This window comes from Vidua macroura, chromosome 5 (genome assembly GCF_024509145.1).
Source record: "Vidua macroura isolate BioBank_ID:100142 chromosome 5, ASM2450914v1, whole genome shotgun sequence".
Classification (NCBI taxonomy): domain Eukaryota; kingdom Metazoa; phylum Chordata; class Aves; order Passeriformes; family Viduidae; genus Vidua; species Vidua macroura.
Genome location: NC_071575.1, coordinates 48,950,339 through 48,959,509, shown reverse-complemented (window position 1 = coordinate 48,959,509; position 9,171 = coordinate 48,950,339). Strand labels below are relative to the sequence as shown.

At 40.9% G+C, this 9,171-nt stretch overlaps 1 long non-coding RNA gene across 1 annotated transcript; it reads left to right on the top strand.

The window, feature by feature from the left end:
- Positions 1-629: 629 nt before the first annotated feature.
- On the top strand, positions 630-8,934 carry LOC128807590 (uncharacterized). The gene is made up of 4 exons (XR_008437204.1): positions 630-735; positions 2,551-2,690; positions 3,797-3,930; positions 6,578-8,934. It is a non-coding gene; the product is annotated as an uncharacterized LOC128807590 (long non-coding RNA).
- Positions 8,935-9,171: the final 237 nt, after the last annotated feature.

Here is a 9,171-nt window from a genome sequence, read left to right as displayed (position 1 = left end):
TATAGCAGCTTTAGTTTCTAATGTCATGCCCCGCAGTGCACTGCTGCATAACGCGGTAACTTAAAGCCTGAAACGGAGAGAAAGGCACTTTTGTCCCTTTAGCCTGTGGCAGCAGCGGGATGCCGGTGGCCATTCCCACAGAGGACCGCAGCCCCTTGCCCGGCAGCCTGCTCTCCGCACGGGGGAGAGCTCGCGGGGTGCGGCAGGCGCGGTGCGGTGCGCGGACCACGCGGTTCCGGTTCGGGGCAGGGCGGTGATTTGCACGGGGTGTTGCGGAGTCCGGAGTTCGGTGCGGTTGGGAGGGGAGAGGTGCGGTGCGGGGCAGTGGGGAACAGTGCGGTTGGTGCGTGCGGTGCGGTGCGGTGCAGTTCGGTGCGGGGCGGTGCGGTTCGCACCGGTGCGATAGGGTGCGTGCGGAGCGGAGCGGTGCGGTTCGGTTCGCAGCGGTGCGCTGCGGTGCGGGGCGGGGCGGTGCGGTTCGGTTCGCAGCGGTGAGGTGCGGGGCGGTGCAGTAAGCTGCGTGCGGTGCGGTTCGGTTCGCAGCGGTGCGGGGCGGTGCGGTGCGGTTCGGTTCGCAGCGGTGCGGTGCGGTGCGGTGCGGTTCGGTTCGCAGCGGTGCGGTGCGGGGCGGTGCGTGCAGAGCAGAGCGGCGCGGAGCAGGAGGCGGCCCGGGCCGGCGCGGCGCTGCCGCCGCTAGAGGTCTCTCTCGTCACAGCTTTGCCGCCCCTGCGCCCGGTAATTATTTCACTCAAAGGAACAGTTCTGCCTTTTCGATCGGAATGCCTCATTTTAAGCGGTGTGCTGGAGAAAGATATAGTGCCTCCTTAGCTTGTTCTCCTGCTGATGAGTAGATGTTGGGTTGACTGAATGAATCATCCTGGATATTTTAATACACAATGGATGTACTTTAGCAGAGAAGTTTGAGCTTTCACCTTGGCTTCCAAAAGGTTGAAAATTTGACCAGATAAGACAATATGCCCCAGTAAAAAAAGGCCTTACTATTGAGAGAAAGGTAGCATGAAGCGTCAGACTCTCTTGAGGACACCTAGGATCTGGTATACACTTAGATTCCGTAATTGCAAATGTGAAGCCTTTTACAGTCATTTCTATTCCTTTTTTTAGGGGGAAAAAATATTTTTCCCTATAAGTTGACAGTAAAGTTCTAGTGTATACTTTCAATTTTGCATTTATTTTTCTTATAATAAAAACTGGGATATTACTATGGTAGACATCTTTTTTACTGTAACATTATTATGAAAAAAAGCCCTATCAAACTTCTTTGTTTACCCTGTTCTTACTGTTTTCAGTACTTGCATTGAGTTGCTTTCCTTACACTTGCTACACAGATAAGGCACAACACTATCCAACTCACATAATGTTATGTTAATAAAAGCAAAGGCTGTGAAGCAAACTGAACAAAGTGCAAACACAACCCCATCCCCTTGATCGAGGCAAATCATATTTGAAGAAAGCATAGCAAAGCAAGTTGATGTCAGCTATAAGGGAATATAAAGATCCATGGGATAGAAAGAATTTTCTGATTTCCAAGTAGAGAAAGACAGGTGGAGGAATCTTCTTAGCACAAGGTGGGGAATGTGGGAGGTAAAGAAGAACATACTGCAACAAATCATTGACAGAAATATGCAGAAGGAAGTCAAAATAAGGGAGGAGATTCCTGTTAAAAAGAGAAGGAGACACTGTGCAATGGTGGGGGGGAAACAAAAAAGGGTTTGAATTAGCAGTAGTATGATGATACAAAATGGTCAAAATTGGGAGACAAAAAGAAGCCAGAATACTGTATAAAAATATACTGTGAACTGAGCAAGAAAGCACTGTAAGGAAATGTTATGGGGCCAAAATCATACCATCCAGGCTATGATGAAAGAATTCAAGGTGAGGTCTATTTCCTACTAACAAACTGATAAGTGGAGTTACGGTGTGATTACATACTCCCCACAATATCTTACTGGAATTGTCAAACCGTTAATGTAGGTCTGGATTCTGATTTCACCTATACTACTTCCACTGTAGTGCAGCTGGAAATCTCACTGGGGTTACTACTTATTTACAGTCCTGTGAGATCACACTCAGGATTTTAAAAAGCAAAGAGGTTCTCAGTATTCCTTTTATGATTCCAAATTTCTTGTTCAGTGACCAAAAACATCTTTCTCTCAAAGATTTTAAAGAGTCTTATTTTCAATTTCCAGAGAGAGTGTAGAATACTTTCTGCCCAATATTGCCTTGTGGCATTCTGTTTGCCTAAGCACATAAAACTGTGCAGGTGCTAAGCAGTAGAAAATCATGCACTCATAATTCTTAGGATACTTGTGGTGTTCAGATCTTTAATAGACCAAAACCTGGACCGTGATCCTCCTACTGCAAGGCTTTTGTAGAGCCAGACACCCTGACCAGGCTCTGGTAAGCTGATACGTATTGTGAGGCTGTTGGCCTACTTTATGGAAGCTGCTGGCTCCTGGTGAGACACTGTTGTTTCATCACTACAGAGGTGAACTGAATTATGCAGCCATCAACTTGTGTGTTTAAATTTAGGTGTTCAAGTGAAGAAAGAAGTAGATTTTTGAAATCAGAGAAGACAATGCTGAGAGTAAAACTACTAGCTTGTAGAAGAGCATGACCACTAAACCTGGAGCTTTCCTGCAGTGAGAGTCTTCTTGACTCAATGTGGAGAAGTAAATCTCTCCCTGACTAATGGAAATCCTGTGAGACTGAGAAGTTTGCATAGTTCTCTGAGCCTAGTGGCTGCAAGTGTCTTTTTGTAGGAGGAAGGTGGTGTTAAGAAACCTTCTTCATCTTCTCCTTCTGCATGATGAGGTCATTTTTGTTTTGAAATCCTGGTAGACATTCAATGCAGTTAATTTCACCATCATTTACAGTAGTTCCACATGGATCATTGTAGCCTGAGGGCTATCATTACTGCTAGGGCTTACAGAAGGGGAAAGGAAGACCAGATTCATTATTCATTTGTACTGAAGGGAGAGGGAATGAATCCAGGGAGACAGAGTGGTCATACACAGAATCCAGTTTTCCCCATTCACAGTGTGTTCACTGGGCTGTGCTGCCTTTGGTGTGCATCAGGGATAAGAAATACATTAAGTACAAGTGTCTGCCCAATAGGCTGTGTAGCTCTGGCCCGTCTCCTGCGGCACAGTAGACCTGCTACTGCTTTGGAGCAGGGACTGCAAAGTGACGGCAGAGGCCAAGAGCCCACTCCTTCCCTGTCTGGGGAAACATCCCAGCCTAGTAAATGATGGGGAAGGGCTGACACATCTTCAGCTGGAGCTGGACACAGCTGCCATGCTGACACATAGAGCAGCATTTTCTTCAGCTCATGACCCAGAGTATGTGCCTCTTATTTTGTCTCATAAATCCATTGCTGTTAACTGCTGCATTAAATAGACCCATGACCTCAATATTTTTAGTTCATCTTTTCCTGGACTCTGGCTTGGCTATTACTATAAATTAAGAGAATAAGAAAGGATTGTATTATCTCTGGAAGTGTCCTTGTTCTGTAGACCCCTCACCTGCTCTTAGTAGTAGCTACAGCTTCCAATGAGCCTGAATCTGTGATTTCCAAGGTTTTGGGTTTGGGGTTCTTTGGGGTTTAGGTTTTCTTTTACATTCATGTAGGGCAAAACATACCTAGTCAGCATGGTAGGTTTATAGATGATGTTCTTTAACAGCAGTGCTGACCAAACTGTTATCCTATGTTACCTTTTTTGGGAAGATATTTCTCTACATGTTGGTCCCCACAAGGGCTTCTATGTTGCTTCTTCAGGAGGATGTTGGAATGTTAGACCCCACAATGGCTTTGATGGAGATTTCTGGGAAAGACCTGTAACTGCCAATGTTCAAGGATGGCTTCTGAGAAGAAGGCCATCATGTATAAGTTCACTTTGCCCAGAGTAAAAGGTAGGACTTCTCTCAAGTTGCTGTGGAGAACATGTTTGGTCTGGAGACATGTCTGCATTTTGTAAAATAAAAAAAAAAGGAGAGAGAAGTTTGCAAATCAAAAAGCTCAAATGAGAATGGTACTGGGTAGGGAAAAACATACTTGTATTTTGGCAGGATCAGGTCAGGTGTTCATCAGTGACTTATTGAAGTATGGGTTAAGTTTTACAACTACCAGCCTAGAGAAGAGAAAAGTCTATATGTATAGAAACTTCTTTGCCTGGGAAATACTAGATGTAATAGGCCATGTGTAACCACCAAAGATCCAGGATCCAACACCTACAGAGAGCTTGAGACAGAGTCCACCTTCATCCCATTTGCTGAAAGTATTACGAATTTTTGCACTAAAAAAAAAATAAATTTTGTCATTGACATTGCTTGTAAGTGGAAGTTCTGCCTCTGCAAAGCAGAATATTGCCTGGTCACACAGTTAGGATTTTACAGCAGATTAGAAGGATTTTGAACTTTGTAACTCTGCTTCACAAGGGTCTTAACAACAACTATCAGTCAGTTTATGTATAGGTCTGAAGAGGTAGTAAGAGAATAATATTACAGCTGAGATCCACTGTGAATATGAGGAAACAAAATTCTCATGATTCTGACTTAAAGAAAGTATTTGGAGATGGCTTATTTCCCTGTATGAATTGTACTATGGAGACTCCTTACCCATCACATTTGTATTGTTTTCATGTTTGGGATATTATCAGCCTGGCATTACATTTCTATTTAAAGATAAATTTAAGAAGGAAAGAGAATCAGACAAAATGAACTGCTGAATTGCTATAGAAACATCTCTCTTCAGTTTCATTTTAATCCAAAAATGTACAAAGAATGCCAGAATACTTATTTAAACTGTAGATATATGTCTGCACATTTCTTGGCACTGAGTTTTCAAAAAAACTCTTTGTCAGTAGCCATCTGATACATAAATGGCTTTGTTTACAGCAAAATGCTGGCATAAATAAATTAGAATATTGAACCAGAACAACTGCCTTTAGCAGCCAGTGCTGTAAATCATACACAAGCTGTCATCATGACTTGAAACACGTCTGCATACTTAGTACCATGTTTAGCTTGCTTAATCAGAACAATATGTAAACTGTTAGTGCATGAGAGCTTGCCAAGACAAAAATTATTTACAAGTTGCATTTTGTGTTTCTGGAAATTTTTAACAGAGGAGAGGAGAGGAGAGGAGAGGAGAGGAGAGGAGAGGAGAGGAGAGGAGAGGAGAGGAGAGGAGAGGAGAGGAGAGGAGAGGAGAGGAGAGGAGAGGAGAGGAGAGGAGAGGAGAGGAGAGGAGAGGAGAGGAGAGGAGAGGAGAGGAGAGGAGAAGGAAAGGAAAGGAAAGGAAAGGAAAGGAAAGGAAAGGAAAGGAAAGGAAAGGAAAGGAAAGGAAAGGAAAGGAAAGGAAAGGAAAGGAAAGGAAAGGAAAGGAAAGGAAAGGAAGGAAAGGAAAGGAAAGGAAAGGAAGGAAAGGAAAGGAAAGGAAAGGAAAGGAAAGGAAAGGAAAGGAAAGGAAAGGAAAGGAAAGGAAAGGAAAGGAAAGGAAAGGAAAGGAAAGGAAAGGAAAGGAAAGGAAAGGAAAGGAAAGGAAAGGAAAGGAAAGGAAAGGAAAGGAAAGGAATTTGTTTTCATATTATAAAAAATGCATTTGGTATAGTAATCAAGCAAACAGAAAATGTTTTACTTAACAATGCAATAGTATGGACCAGACCCCCAGCTGATGTAAATCAGAAGAGTCAGTGAAGCTGTACAGATCTATACCAGCTATAATTCTGCCTGTTAAGTTTTTACTTTCACTTAAATTCAGAGGAATATAAACAAATGGTTAAAAGCCACATGCATTTTTCAGCTTGATTCCATTCATCAGACTATGGTGCCTTAATGAAATATATTCTGACCCTAACAGTCCTTTAACCTGTGGGTGGCTATAGCTTTTAAAGAATATGTACACTGGAGCAGATTCTCAGCTTTATAGACTGGATGTTTGATTTCAATTGCTGTTACTTTAGTTTGTATTCCCAAGTCTTTGTTTACAAGAAACACTAAAATCCTTTTATTTAACCGAGAGTAATAGGAAGCATGGGCTGCCCGTTTTCTTCTCTGTACAGCCCTCTGATGTCACCTTAAACACTGTCTCTGATTAGAGGATTAGTGGTGTATGGATTTTCCTGGAAATCCTTGTGTTGCTGTTGATGGGAACACTTAATAGGGAAATACCTCCAGTGGTATAAGATTGTGTCTTTAGCATTGTTGGGGGATGGTGATAAGTACTAAGTGTGCTATTAGCAGCAATGCATGAGACAAAGTGTGCCTACAGAAGTTTCTGATTGCCCTTCAGAGTCTGTGTTAAAGGCTTAATTTGCTGCCAGAATAATATGGCCCTTGTTTCAGGCAGGGCTTGTTCTCCCGATAGATGCAGCAATGCTGCAGCCAGGCCTGCCACTTGGTAAAGCTCTGCAGATAAAAATGGACAGGAGACATCCATTGTGCATGTTCTGGCTGTGATCAGCTGCTGAAGAGGGACAGCCAAGATCATCACATTTAGGGATGACAGGATATGTCCTAGATCAGCCTTTGGAAAAGTAACATCTATTCCTCTGCACAGCCATCCAGGTCAACCAGAGGAAAGCAGCATTTAAGCTTCAGATTGGTTTGCCTGGTGTTGGAGCTTGGAGAGAAGCAGGAAGAAACAAAATGAAACTGTCCTGGTATCATCAGCTGCACAAGGACCAGGAATTCATCACTAGACAAAATACTATGATCAAGAATGTAATTTCCACTGCTGTGTGACCTGAAGAAAATTTCAATAACCACTCTTATTTTCACATGATAATTCTTCATCTCTTTTTATGGACTATAAAGAGACAGAACTTCAGCACGGATTCCTACCTCAAGTATTTGCTGTTTACAAATCAGATTTTCTTTTGTTTCTGAGCATGCTGCTCCAGCAGAGAATCCTTTGTAAATCTCTAATTGCTGTAGGCCACACACTATCTGATCCTGGTGGTCTATGAAGAACAATAAAAGTAGACTTACAATAGCCTTCTTTTAAATAACGCTTGGCACTTGACCATGAACATGCATGCATTCTGAGGTTTCCATTTATTAAAAATCTAGCACTTTTTATTGAGAAAATTAATGGTTCAAAATCACAATGAAATACCACTATTACAGCTGATCTTACCTAGAAAAATATGGCACTAAACCTAATGAGAATGAATTGTTCTCTCTCCATTTTGCATACACTGCTGACATCCATATGTGGTGTTACAAAAACTGTCTTTGGCCTTTTTAGAAAAATCTTAATGTGTATTTAAATGAAAACATAAGTGAGTTACAATCCTCTGAAGTACTTTATTCAGTTAACTCTTTTTCCTTCCTCAGTAGGAAGATTTGAAATATATTGTTTTGCTCCCTGAAAATATCTAGTGTGATTACCATGATGATGCCATTTGTGCCACTCTGGGTACATTTATGTCATATTTTTCATTTATAACTCCTTGTTTCGGATTTTTATGATTAAACCATTATGAGTCCAGTCCTGTAAAAAAGACTTAGACCTGAGTACTGGAAAAAAACATATACATGTGCTTAACTTGACTGCTCAGCATTGTCCTTATAGTAAAGTTAAGCATGAATGCGATGCTATGACCTTCTCTGTTTTATTAGACAGGCTAACTGCAATGGGACAACTTGGTTCATGGAATTAAGGTTGGGTGTATTGTATAAGTCTAAAGCTAGAGTTTTCTCTTGGATGCAACTACAGGATCTAAAGTTCAAATGCAGCAGATCTAAAAAAAATGGAAGCAAATTGTTTCAGTTGCTTTGATTTCGCATAAATGAAATATATGGGTATGGTGTTATATTAGATGCTTTTTTAGTTTATGAAACAAAAAAAATTAAAATTAAATTTTGCAGGTCATTAGTCTTTTAAAAACATAGAAGTTTTAAGACCTATTGTGAAAATGCCAGATAACTCATATTTTTTTTCAACTGGTCATTTATACACAGATACACCCACAACCTAATTTTAAAAATAATATATTTCATAACTGCTCACAGATTGTTCTGTATGTACAGGAGCCAAATAGACATGAAATTCTGAAAGTGATTTAATGGAGCAGTTGTAGTCTATTGGGGTTAAAAATCTGTCTGCAGGAATATAAATATGCATTTAAATAATAACCCATAGTAATTCAAAGAACTCCTATGCTGTACAGAAGAAATAGAATAGTTACTAATAGGAAGTCAGCTAAGTTGTCATAAAGATATTTGAAAAGCCCCATGGCATATGGGTTCATAGGTTGGGGAACAATGCCATGGAAAACCACAGCTCGCTCCTACCTGGGCTGTCCGCTTGGCTTGCAAAGAGGAGATTCAACAGCCAGATTTTTAGCCTCCTGCTCACATTCCTCTGTGATTATTCATTCACACAATGAGTCCTATTAAAACCAAAGGGACTCCTTGGGAGAATAGCATTACTTGCCTGTGGGTAATGGGTTCTTGATTTGACTCCAAGAAAGTAAGATTAAGCAACATTGTGCTGCCCAGCTGTGGTAAAGTGTTTTGGCAAATTGACTTACAGTCTTGGCAAATGAGACATGCTGAAAGGCATTTACACTGCTTCCAAATTAGCACATGCTTGATCATCTCTGTTTACCAAAGAGAGTGTCTTCAGTGGGGCAAATATACCAAACAGAAGGTTATAGTCTTTGACAGCATTTGCGGATGCAGTTTTCATAGATTAATATTCAGTTTCCTCCTGTTTTCTCCTTCTTGATGTATTACATAATTTAATGGCATCTCTGAGCTTCTGTGTAATTTCTGTTCGCATCCATTGAAGTCCCGAGCTTGCTAATAAACAGTCACACAAACATCTTACTGATTACAAAGACACTAGGCACAACAGTAAATTTATTTGTAAGTTTAAACCTATGAAGAACTGTGCCTCTAGGATTAGTGCCTTAATTTAATTTTTTTGTTGTTTGTTTAATATTTAAAATTGATTTAAGTAGTTTTTGTCATTATGATTGAACACAGGTGAAGAGAAGCATTTTTGGATGCTTATCTTCCTTTCATCTTTATTAAAGTTTTTCTTTTATTGAACTGGAAAAATATTAAACTTTTCACCTTAGACAGCAGGTTGAAGTATGACATTGTAATTGTAATCCAGATGGGAAACACAAGAAGATGGATAAA